General features: G+C 47.7%; 1 protein-coding gene across 1 annotated transcript in view; it reads left to right on the top strand.

Annotated features, from left to right (window-relative positions):
* The first annotated feature begins 5,031 nt into the window (after positions 1-5,031).
* Positions 5,032-12,500, top strand: part of LOC131937231 (protein kinase C delta type) — a 42,561-nt gene continuing 35,092 nt past the window's right edge. Inside the window, exon 1 of the mRNA XM_059294494.1 lies at positions 5,032-5,146. The gene's annotated coding sequence lies outside the window, so the exon portion shown is untranslated. The remainder of the gene's footprint in view (positions 5,147-12,500) is intronic.

Below are 12,500 nucleotides of genomic sequence, written 5' to 3'. Positions count from 1 at the left end.
AGCTAGTGCTACAGTCAGCTAGCTAGGGCTACAGTCAGCTAGCTAGCTCTACAGTCAGCTAGCTAGTGCTTCAGTCAGCTAGCTTGTGCTACAGTCAGCTAGCTAGTGCTACAGTCAGCTAGCTAGTGCTACCGTCAGCTAGCTAGTGCTACCGTCAGCTAGCTAGGGCTACAGTCAGCTAGCTAGTGCTACATACAGCAAGTGCTACAGTCAGCTAGCTAGTGCTACAGTCAGCTAGCTAGTGCGACAGTCAGCTAGCTAGTGCTTCAGTCAGCTAGCTAGTGCTACAGTCAGCTAGCTAGTGCGACAGTCAGCTAGCTAGGGCTACAGTCAGCTAGCTAGTGCTACAGTCAGCCAGCTAGTGCTACAGTCAGCCAGCTAGTGCTACCGTCAGCTAACTAGCTCTACAGTCAGCTAGCTAGTGCTACAGTCAGCTAGCTAGTACTACATACAGCAAGTGCTACCGTCAGCTAGCTATTGCTACCGTCAGCCAGCTATTGCTACCGTCAGCTAGCTAGTGCTACAGTCATCTAGCTAGTGCTACAGTCAGCTAGCTAGTACTACATACAGCAAGTGCTACCGTCAGCTAGCTATTGCTACAGTCAGCCAGCTATTGCTACCGTCAGCTAGCTAGGGCTACAGTCAGCTAGCTAGTGCTACAGTCAGCTAGCTAGTGCTACAGTCATCTAGCTAGGGCTACAGTCAGCTAGCTAGTGCTACAGTCAGCTAGCTAGGGCTACAGACAGCTAGCTAGTGCTACAGTCAGCTAGCTAGTGCTACAGACAGCTAGCTAGTGCTACAGACAGCTAGCTAGTGCTACAGTCAGCTAGCTAGTGTTACCGTCAGCTAGCTAGTGCTACAGTCAGCTAGCTAGTGTTACCGTCAGCTAGCTAGTGCTACAGTCAGCTAGCTAGTGCTACAGTCAGCTAGCTAGTGCTACAGTCAGCTAGCTAGTGCTACAGTCAGCTAGCTAGTGCTACAGTCAGCTAGCTAGTGCTACAGTCAGCTAGCTAGTGTTACCGTCAGCTAGCTAGTGCTACAGTCAGCTAGCTAGTGCTACAGTCAGCTAGCTAGTGCTACAGTCAGCTAGCTAGTGCTACAGTCAGCTAGCTAGTGCTACAGACAGCTAGCTAGTGCTACAGTCAGCTAGCTAGTGCTACAGTCAGCTAGCTAGTGCTACAGTCAGCTAGCTAGTGCTACAGACAGCTAGCTAGTGCTACAGTCAGCTAGCTAGTGCTACAGTCAGCTAGCTAGTGCTACAGTCAGCTAGCTAGTGCTACCGTCAGCTAGCTAGTGCTACAGTCAGCTAGCTAGTGCTACAGTCAGCTAGCTAGTGCTACAGACAGCTAGCTAGTGCTACAGACAGCTAGCTAGTGTTACCGTCAGCTAGCTAGTGCTACAGTCAGCTAGCTAGTGCTACAGTCAGCTAGCTAGTGCTACAGACAGCTAGCTAGTGCCCCAATGCCCCTCCCCACGGAGCGTGCTAGTGTTACCCCCTTGTGTGTTCTGAAATATCACCCAATGACGTCACTCACGGGAAACAGGTAGAGAAAATCAGGTACGCTGGAACAGGGGTCATGGTGAGACAGGGGTCATGTTTGTACCGGGGTCAAGGTGGGACAGGGGTCATGGTGGGACAGGGGTCTTGTTGGAACAGGGGTCATGGTGGGACAGGGGTCATGGTGGGACAGGGGTCATGGTGGGACAGGGGTCTTGTTTGGACAGGGGTCATGGTGGGACAGGGGTCATTTTGGGACAGGGGTCTTGTTGGGACAGGGGTCTTGTTGGGACAGGGGTCATGGTGGGACAGGGGTCATGGTGGGACAGGGGTCATGGTGGGACAGGGGTCGTGTTGGGACAGGGGTCATGGTGAGACAGGGGTCATGGTGGGACCGGGGTCAAGGTGGGGCAGGGGTCATGGTGGGACAGGGGTCTTGTTGGAACAGGGGTCATGGTGGGACAGGGGTCATGGTGGGACAGGGGTCATGGTGGGACAGGGGTCTTGTTTGGACAGGGGTCATGGTGGGACAGGGGTCATTTTGGGACAGGGGTCTTGTTGGGACAGGGGTCTTGTTGGGACAGGGGTCATGGTGGTTTTTTGTTGTGATGTCTGTTGTGATGTTTGTTGTGATGTTTGGTGTGATGTTTGTTGTGATGTTTGGTGTGATGTTTGTTGTGATGTTTGTTGTGATGTTTGGTGTGATGTTTGTTGTGATGTTTGTTATGATGTTATTTTCTCGCTTGGTCTGTGCCGAGTGCATACGTTTAGCGAGAACCTACTACGACAAACTTGGAAATGACTGGTATTTGAATAGCTAATTGCACGTGCAATTATCGTCATCATTTGCTCCCTGATGCCACGTGACAGCGATAACAAGCTCTGATGACGTCACTGTATTGGAATCCCACGGCCGTAGATCAAAGTTTTGTGGTGTGATACTTTCACCATCAGGCTCCCCCCTCCCTCTCTCATCAAAGCCCAACCCCCACCCTCATCCCCACCCTCACTTCAAACTACCTTGACCTTCAAGGAGGGGTGCAATCCACCATTCTACAAATCCGCCCATACAACCAATGTAAGCCTACAAGCAGAGGGGGGGGGGGGGGGGTGAGGCAGGTATACGCGCTGTGACGTCATCATTTGTTTAGAGAGCGCGTGAGTCCTGTCAAAGTTTCCTTGCCAGATTTTTGTCTTACACGTGAGCTGCCTCACCCCCCCCCCCCCCCACAACTCTGGACCACCAACTCTACCATTCTGGACCACCAACTCTAACATTCTGGACCACTGGACCACCAACTCTACCATTCTGGACCACTGGACCACCAACTCTACCATTCTGGACCACTGGACCACCAACTCTACCATTCTGGACCACCAACTCTACCATTCTGGACCACCAACTCTAACATTCTGGACCACCAACTCTAACCACCAACTCTACCATTCTGGACCACTGGACCACCAACTCTACCATTCTGGACCACCAACTCTACCATTCTGGACCACTGGACCACCAACTCTACCATTCTGGACAACCAACTCTAACATTCTGGACCACTGGACCACCAACTCTACCATTCTGGACCACTGGACAACCAACTCTACCATTCTGGACCACCAACTCTACCATTCTGGACCACCAACTCTACCATTCTGGACCACCAACTCTAGTATTCTGGACCACCAACTCTACCATTCTGGACCACCAACTCTACCATTCTGGACCACCAACTCTACCATTCTGGACCACCAACTCTAACATTCTGGACCACCAACTCTACCATTCTGGACCACCAACTCTACCATTCTGGACCACCAACTCTAACATTCTGGACCACCAACTCTAGTATTCTGGACCACCAACTCTAACATTCTGGACCACCAACTCTACCATTCTGGACCACCAACTCTAGCCCCCTCCCAATGGGATGATCCCAGCATAATGGAAATGAGGCGTGCCCCCCCCCCCCCCAACACAGAGACGCACGCGGCGCCCCACAATCCCCAGGATGTCCATATGTCTGGGAACACATCACGTGGTGGGTCACGTGGTCAGTCCGTGGTGTCGGGCGTCACCCAGGGGAGATCACGTGTCCGTTCACATGTGGTGATCTCCATCAATAAGTCATCCAACCACAAAGTCATCCAGCCACAAAGTCATCCAGCCACAAAGTCATCCAGCCACAAAGTCATCCAGCCACAAAGTCATCCAGCCACAAAGTCATCCAGCCACAAAGTCATCCAGCCACAAAGTCATCCAACCACAAAGTCATCCAGCCACAAAGTCATCCAGCCACAAAGTCATCCAGCCATAAAGGCATCTCTTGACTGGAGAGTACAGCAGGAAGACCGCTAGCTGCAGCCATAAGTAAACACTGGCTGCTGCAGCCATAAGTAAACACTGGCTGCTGCAGCCATAAGTAAACACTGGCTGCTGCAGCCATAAGTAAACACTGGCTGCAGCCATAAGTAAACACTGGCTGCAGCCATAAGTAAACACTGGCTGCAGCCATAAGTAAACACTGGCTGCAGCCAAATGTGCACGGCAGATTCTCCAGCAGGCTAAGGCGATGATCCTGGCCTGAGATTTTGATTGGATGGATGTGTCACGTGGGTTTGATGCAGCTAAGAATAGATTTGGTGTCGTTGCTTGCTGAAATCTTTCCAGATCGATTGGTACATGGGTGCGTCTCATGCCACTTCTGCTTGCTAAGTAGAAAAGTATGAGCGATTACAAGCAAGTATGTACAAGTAGACCACGTCATCTCAGAGGTAAATAGGAAGGCTTCATGACGTCATCGAACTGGCGCAGAAGTCTGCAGGAAAGTTTTGGTTAGTCCATGGCTGAAGCCATAGCTCTAGCTGTAGCCATAGCTCTAGCTGAAGCCATAGCTCTAGCTGAAGCCATAGTTCTAGCTGCAGAAATAAAAACTCCTCGTCATAGCTGTCTGTAGATAATTAAAAACATGATTCCCCCCCCCCCCCCTCCCCCGTCTCTGAAAGGCCACAAACATCGGGTATTTTAACGCTCTGGGTATGCTGGTGATAGATGAGGTGGGTGAGGGAGAGGGTGGTGAGGTGAGAATGTGGGGGGAGGGGGGTGAGGTGAGAGTGTGTGGGGGGGGGGGTGAGGTATGGGGTTGGGTTTGGGTTTGGGATTTGGCTACAGTCAATCTACACCCTTGGCGCTTTATTATTGTTTTGTGGTGGTATTTGTCTCGGTGTTTGTGTTATGTTTGTGGTGGTGTTTGTTGTACTGTTTGTGGTAGTGTTTGTGTTTGTGGTGGTGTTTGTTGTACAGTTTGTGGTGGTGTTTTAATTTTGTGCAGCTTTACCAAAGTAAAATATTGACATAAGATCTATATAATTGTTGATTACCAACGTCTGCTTGTCTGTCTGTCTATCTGTCTGTTTGTATGTCTGTGGCTCTACTTCTGTTTATCTGTATGTAATAATTTTCCATCTCATTTTCCCCAGCCCCCCCCCCCCCTTACACACGTGGTGTGAACAAATATTTCTGTGGCTTATCTCACGTCACATCCTGTGGATTAGCTGACGTCACATCCTGTGGATTAGCTGACGTCATATCCTGTGGATTAGCTGACGTCATATCCTGTGGATTACACCCTCTTTCACCAGCTGCGGGTAAGTCTGACGTCATCTTCTATCACTGTATCACGTGACAACTTTTGTCCAATCGTTGTGACATCTGGTCACGTGCCCAAGATGACGTCACTGAGGCAGCATCCAATGACGTCATGAGCAACCCCTGGCCTATCTGAAAGCCAGTTTGTCATTAGATGTGCCTGAAGTTTGGACTCTACCATTCAACAGTTGACCAATCTATTGGACTCTCCACCATTCAACAGTTGACCAATCTATTGGACTCTCTACCATTCAACAGTTGACCAATCTATTGGACTCTCTACCATTCAACAGTTGACCAATCTATTGGACTCTCTACCATTCAACAGTTGACCAATCTATTGGACTCTCTACCATTCAACAGTTGACCAATCTATTGGACTCTCTACCATTCAACAGTTGACCAATCTATTGGACTCTCTACCATTCAACAGTTGACCAATCTATTGGACTCTCTACCATTCAACAGTTGACCAATCTATTGGACTCTCTACCATTCAACAGTTGACCAATCTATTAGACTCTCCGCCATTTAACAGTTGACCAATCTATTGGACTCTCCACCATTCAACAGTTGACCAATCTATTGGACTCTCTACCATTCAACAGTTGACCAATCTATTGGCGCCAGTCAGAAATCTCCTGACGTCCCAGAAGTCAATTGATTTGATTCCTGATGGGTGTCTTAGCGCCTACCCCCCACCACCCACACCGCTCCTACGGCTTAATCACGTCGTTGATGGTGTAAATGTGTGTAAGTGTGTGTGTGTGTGTTGCTGATGGATGAACACGCTGAGGGTGGAACGTTTCAATAAATTTAATTCATTTCATGGGGGGTGGTGGGAGATGGCGAAATGGTGGTTTGAAGATGGGGGGGGGGGGAGAAAGGCGAAATGGTGGTTTGAAGATGGGGGGGGGGGGGAGAAAGGCGAAATGGTGGTTTGAAGATGGGGGGGGGAGATGGAGAAATGGTGGTTTGAAGATGGGGGGGAGATGGAGAAATGGTGGTTTGAAGATGGGGGGGGGGGGAGAAAGGCGAAATGGTGGTTTGAAGATGGGGGGGGGGGAGATGGAGAAATGGTGGTTTGAAGATGGGGGGGGAGATGGAGAAATGGTGGTTTGAAGATGGGGGGGGGAGATGGAGAAATGGTGGTTTGAAGATGGGGGGAGATGGTGGTTTGAAGATGGGAGGGGATGGTGGTTTGAAGATGGGGGGAGATGGTGGTTTGAAGATGGGGGGCAGATGGTGGTTTGAAGATGGGGGGGGGGGAGATGGTGGTTTGAAGATGGGGGGAGATGGTGGTTTGAAGATGGGGGGATGGTGGTTTGAAGATGGGGGGAGATGGTGGTTTAAAGATGGGGGGGATGGTGGTTTGAAGATGGGGGGAGATGGTGGTTTGAAGATGGGGGGGAGATGGTGGTTTGAAGATGGGGGGGGGGGATGGTGGTTTGAAGATGGGGGGAGATGGTGGTTTGAAGATGGGGGGAGATGGTGGTTTGAAGATGGGGGGGATGGTGGTTTGAAGATGTAATTTACTGGTCTCATTTTACAGTGCTCTTGGTCTGTCGGTCCATGTGGGTCTTTATGTTGGCGTCGTGGGTCTGTGGGTCTTTCTGTTGGCGTCATGGGTCTGTGGGTCTTTCTGTTGGCGTCATGGGTCTGTGGGTCTTTCTGTTGGCGTCATGGGTCTGTGGGTCTTTCTGTTGGCGTCATGGGTCTGTGGGTCTTTCTGTTGGCGTCATGGGTCTGTGGGTCTTTCTGTTGGCGTCATGAGTCTGTGGGTCTTTCTGTTGGCGTCATGGGTCTGTGGGTCTTTCTGTTGGCGTCATGGGTCTGTGGGTCTTTCTGTTGGCGTCATGGGTCTGTGGGTCTTTCTGTTGGCGTCATGGGTCTGTGGGTCTTTCTGTTGGCGTCATGGGTCTGTGGGTCTTTCTGTTGGGGTCATGGGTATGTGGATATTTCTGTTGGCGTCATGGGTCTGTGGGTCTTTTTGATGGCGTCATGGGTCTGTGGGTCTTTCTGTTGGCGTCATGGGTCTGTGGGTCTTTTTGTTGGCGTCATGGGTCTGTGGGTCTTTCTGTTGGCGTCATGGGTCTGTGGGTCTTTCTGTTGGCGTCATGGGTCTGTGGGTCTTTCTGTTGACGTCATGGGTCTGTGGGTCTTTCTGTTGGCGTCATGGGTCTGTGGGTCTTTCTGTTGGCGTCATGGGTCTGTGGGTCTTTCTGTTGGCGTCATGGGTCTGTGGGTCTTTCTGTTGGCGTCATGGGTCTGTAAGTCTTTCTGTTGGCGTCATGGGTCTGTGGGTCTTTCTGTTGGCGTCATGGGTCTGTGGGTCTTTCTGTTGGCGTCATGGGTCTGTGGGTCTTTCTGTTGGCGTCATGGGTCTGTGGGTCTTTCTGTTGGAGTCATGGGTCTGTGGGTCTTTCTGTTGGCGTCATGGGTCTGTGGGTCTTTCTGTTGGCGTCATGGGTCTGTGGGTCTTTCTGTTGGCGTCATGGGTCTGTGGGTCTTTCTGTTGGCGTCATGGGTCTGTGGGTCTTTCTGTTGGCGTCATGGGTCTGTGGGTCTTTCTGTTGGCGTCATGGGTCTGTGGGTCTTTCTGTTGGCGTCATGGGTCTCTGGGTCTTTCTGTTGGCGAAAAGATTTTCTTGGTCATTTTGTGCCACATTAATCAAATGTCAAACGAATAAGGTCACCGGAATTAAGTCACATGAATAAAGTACACTCATACATTCCCCTACTACACTCATACACGCACATACCACGATGTACCACGCTTGTAATGTTACATGAGTAAGGTTATGATCAAGACTTGATTTCTGCGACCCCCCCCCCCCCCCCCCACAAACTTCCCACATGTTTGCTCACCTACGGCCTATCTGTGTTTCTGAAATTTTGAACATTTTGAACATTTTGTTTATGAACAAAGTGAAAGAAGAGAGTACAAAAAGAGGCGGTAGTGGGAGGGGGGGGGGGGGGGGAAACAGGGGGGGGGGGTGGAACAGGGGGGGGGGAACAGCTCATGTTTAAATGTGTCGAATGGGGAGGCTGGTGAGAGAGGGGTGGGGGGAGGCTGGTGAGAGAGGGGTGGGGGAGGGGAGGCTGGTGAGAGATGGGTGGGGGAGGGGAGGCTGGTGAAAGAGGGGTGGGGGAGGGGAGGCTGGTGAGAGAGGGGTGGGGGAGGGGAGGCTGGTGAGAGAGGGGTGGGGAGGGGAGGCTGGGGAGAGAGGGGTGTCTAATTAATGTTCCATCACAAAAGTTTCAATTAAAAATTGTATCCAGGAATAATGAGCAGATTAGACAATGTGTTGGTGTCCGGGCTGTGATCTGTTGTTGTCGTCTGATGGTAGGTACATGAGGAGCGAGAGACTGTGTTAAAGTTACACATCCCACATTGTGTAAGTTACACACCCCACATTGTGTGAGTTACACACCCCACATTGTGTGAGTTACACAGCCCACATTGTGTAAGTTACACACCCTAAACTGTGTAAGTTACACACCCCACATTATGTGAGTTACACAACCCACATTGTGTGAGTTACACACCCCACATTGTGTGAGTTACACAGCCCACAACGAAATTCACCATCTACTGTAGACGAGACTTGGCTAAAAAAAATTTGCTAAAAGGCCACAACGCACTTTGTTCTACGGCTGTTTGAGAACCTTCTAGAAATGTTTAGCAGATAATTTCCTAACGCTAAAATCATGTTCAGAGTTTGTTTTCTAGAGTCCACGTGTCTCTCTCTGACCCCCGACCCCCGACCCCTGACCCTCAGATGGGAATCTCACAAATACCAACGGATAAATCAATCGAGTCTATTCATTAGAAGTTGAAATCTCACAAATACAAACGGATAAATCAATCGAGTCTATTCATTAGAAGTTGAAATCTCACAAATGCCAACGGATAAATCAATCGAGTCATCAGAAGTTGAAATTTCACAAATGCCAACGGATAAATCAATCGAGTCATTAGAAGTTGAACTTGAAGAAAAACTTTTGAATTTGATACCCACACCTAGCACAGACACGTTGTCATGGTAACGCTGATGTGTGACCCAGTTCTTTCAATGCAGAGGATAAGAACAAAATGCAAAGCGAAATCTCTGTTGTGTGTGTGAGTGTGGTGGTTGTGTTTTTGAGTGTGTGTGAGAGCGTGTGGTGTGTGTGAGTGTGGTGTATGTGAGGGTGTGGTGTTTGTATTTCTGTGTGTGTGAGTTTGTGTCTGTATGTGAGAGTGTGTGTGAGAGGGTGTGTATGTGTGTGTGAGTGTGTGTGTGAGTGTGCGAGTGTGTGTCTGTGTGTGAGTGTGGGTGTGAGAGGGTGTGTATGTGTGTGTGAGTGTGTGTGTGAGTGTGCGAGTGTGTGTCTGTGTGTGAGTATGTGAGATTGTCTGTGTGAGTGTGTGTGTGGGTGTGGGTGTCTATGTGTGAGTGTGTGAGTGTGAATGTGAGTGTGTGAGTGTGTGAGATTGTCTATGTGTGTGAGTGTGTGAGATTGTCTATGTGTGTGAGTGTGTGAGTGTGTGAGATTGTCTATGTGTGTGAGTGTGTGAGATTGTCTATGTGTGTGAGTGTGTGAGTGTGTGAGATTGTCTATGTGTGTGAGTGTGTGTGTGTGAGATTGTCTATGTGTGTGAGTGTGTGTGTGTGTGTTATAACTGTCACCTGCTGGTGACTGTCACTTAGTGACAGCTACTGACGTCACTCTGACATCCACGGCCCAGTGTGTGTGACCCATGACCCGGGTTACACGACCTTGACAACGTCATCATCGTGACCCGGATGTGGCCTCAAAAAACTGACCACGCCCTACCTCGGTCACGTGACTCGTATGGCAACTACATGTGTGTTGACAACAACGCCCGGTTTACAATGCCGGCTTTACAACGCCGGCTAGACAATGCCGGCTTTAAAATGCCGGCTTTAAAATGCCGGCTTAACAACCCTCGATTACGACCTACATCGCAAGCAGACTGATGACTTCCTTGTGTGACGTCACAGGATTAACTTCCCTTATGTTGCGAGAGTCACTCATGTGGAACCAACAGTGGTGGTCTAGTGATGTGTCAGTCTAATGATGTGTCAGTCTAGTGATGTGTCAGTCTGTTGATGTGTCAGTCTGTTGATGTGTCAGTCTGTTGATGTGTCAGTCTGGTGATGTGTCAGTCTGGTGATGTGTCAGTCTGGTGATGTGTCAGTCTGGTGATGTGTCAGTCTGGTGATGTGTCAGTCTGGTGATGTGTCAGTCTGTTGATGTGTCAGTCTGTTGATGTGTCAGTCTGGTGATGTATCAGTCTGGTGATGTGGTAATGTATCAGTCTAGTGATGTGGTGATGTGTCAGTCTGGTGATGTGATGTGTCAGTCTGTTGATGTGTCAGTCTGATGATATGTCAGTCTGTTGATGTGATGTGTCAGTCTAGTGATGTGTCAGTCTGGTGATGTGTCAGTCTGGTGATGTGTCAGTCTAGTAATGTGTCAGTCTGTTGATGTGATGTGTCAGTCTGTTGATGTGTCAGTCTAGTGATGTGTCAGTCTAGTGATGTGTCAGTCTGGTGATGTGGTGATGTGTCAGTCTGGTGATGTGTCAGTCTGGTGATGTGTCAGTCTGGTGATGTGGTGATGTGTCAGTCTGGTGATGTGATGTGTCAGTCCGGTGATGTGTCAGTCTGGTGATGTGTTAGTTTAGTGAGTTACATCAACTCAACGTTGCAATATATATGGCTGAAGAAAACGTTTTGGTTGGGTATCGTAATAACCTATATGTTAATTCATGTATGGGGGGAGGGGGGGGGAATAAATTAAATATATCCAGAAGAAAAATAATTTTGAAAACATATAGGCCCTACACATGCGTATACACATACTTACACGTGTTATGGAATATATATATATATATGTATATATATATATATTATTTTTTTCTTACGGGGGGGGGGGGGGGAGGGTGACACCATTAGTTGCTGCACCGGGTGACACCCGACCTCGCTACGCCACTGGTGAGCGGTCTGTCACTGTCTTAAGCGTATACATTTTACTGTTACACCGTTATGGGAGAGTTACATCTGTACTTAAAGCCTTCTGAACTTTGACAGTGTATAATTCCATATTGCAGCTTAAATGAGCTTTTTTTACCCTTTTTGGTGCCCCCCTAGGGTCGGCGCCTAGGGAGGCCACACTCATCGCTCCCCACTAGCTACGCCTCTGGCAATACACAAATAAAAAGGTCTTAAAATGAGGGAAAACGGAAATGAATCACATTTGATGAATGTAAAGTTTGACATCACGCATTCTTACGTCACTTTACGTCACTCAATGCCACCAAAGCCCAGAAATGTGACGTCATGTTTGGACGGCCAAAAAAGCCAGCTTGCACGTAGGCCCTACATCTTCTATATACTACTAAAACTCAAGTTTGTTTACATGTTTGTAGGTAGAGAATAATTTGTTATTGCAGACAGACTGTTAATCACACATTTATTTAAAGACGTTAATTAATGTATTGATTTATTCATAGGTAGATTAACCACATTTTTTTAAAAAGATTTGAAAAACCACTACACTCGACGGAAACAGTGACGTCACATGATGTGTTTATTTTTTTACATCAATAATGGCGGCCTATCGAAAAAGATTGTGTGCCCATTCCAATGTTTAACGCGTTCTAAAGCTAATTTTCTGTCGGCTTTAACTTTAACAATACGTCCGTTTGCTGTATTTATTACGTTCCAACACATATCAATTTCAACTGTCTTTTTCATTTAGCTTTACGATAAATTTCTCTAGATCTACAATCTGTCCAAGAAAGTTATTCATAGATCTAGATCTAGAATCTAGATCTAGGTCAAATCAAAGATTTATTAGTTATAAATACAATCCAAAAAAAACGAGACTTAAGCAAACCAGTCGTAGATCTAGAATATAGATAATTCTATCTAGATTTATATAATTATGAGTTTCTTTATACTAACATATTTTAGACCTTTATTATTTTGTATAAATCTTTGTTTCGACTATGCTAATTTTGAAATGCTGGATCCAGGACCTATTTGCGTAGCTTAAGATTCATACGCGGCTTCGATACCGGTAATTTTGCTAAATTATAAACGTAAATTCGAAATATAGCTCAGTCGTAGATCTAAAATATAGATAATTCTATCTAGATTTAGATAATAATGATTTTCTATATACTAAACTATTTTAGACCTTTATTATTTTATATAAATCTGGAATATGGTAATTTTGAAATGCTCGCTCCAGGGCCTATTAGCGTAGCTATTAGCTAATGATTAGATCTAGCAAGAAAAACTAAACTTAAGACTTAAGCAAACGAGTCGTAGAATCTAG

This window comes from Physella acuta, unplaced genomic scaffold (genome assembly GCF_028476545.2).
Source record: "Physella acuta isolate Inbredline_101_S28 unplaced genomic scaffold, ASM2847654v3 ptg000204l, whole genome shotgun sequence".
NCBI lineage: Eukaryota > Metazoa > Mollusca > Gastropoda > Physidae > Physella > Physella acuta.
This window is presented reverse-complemented; position numbering and strand designations above follow the sequence as displayed.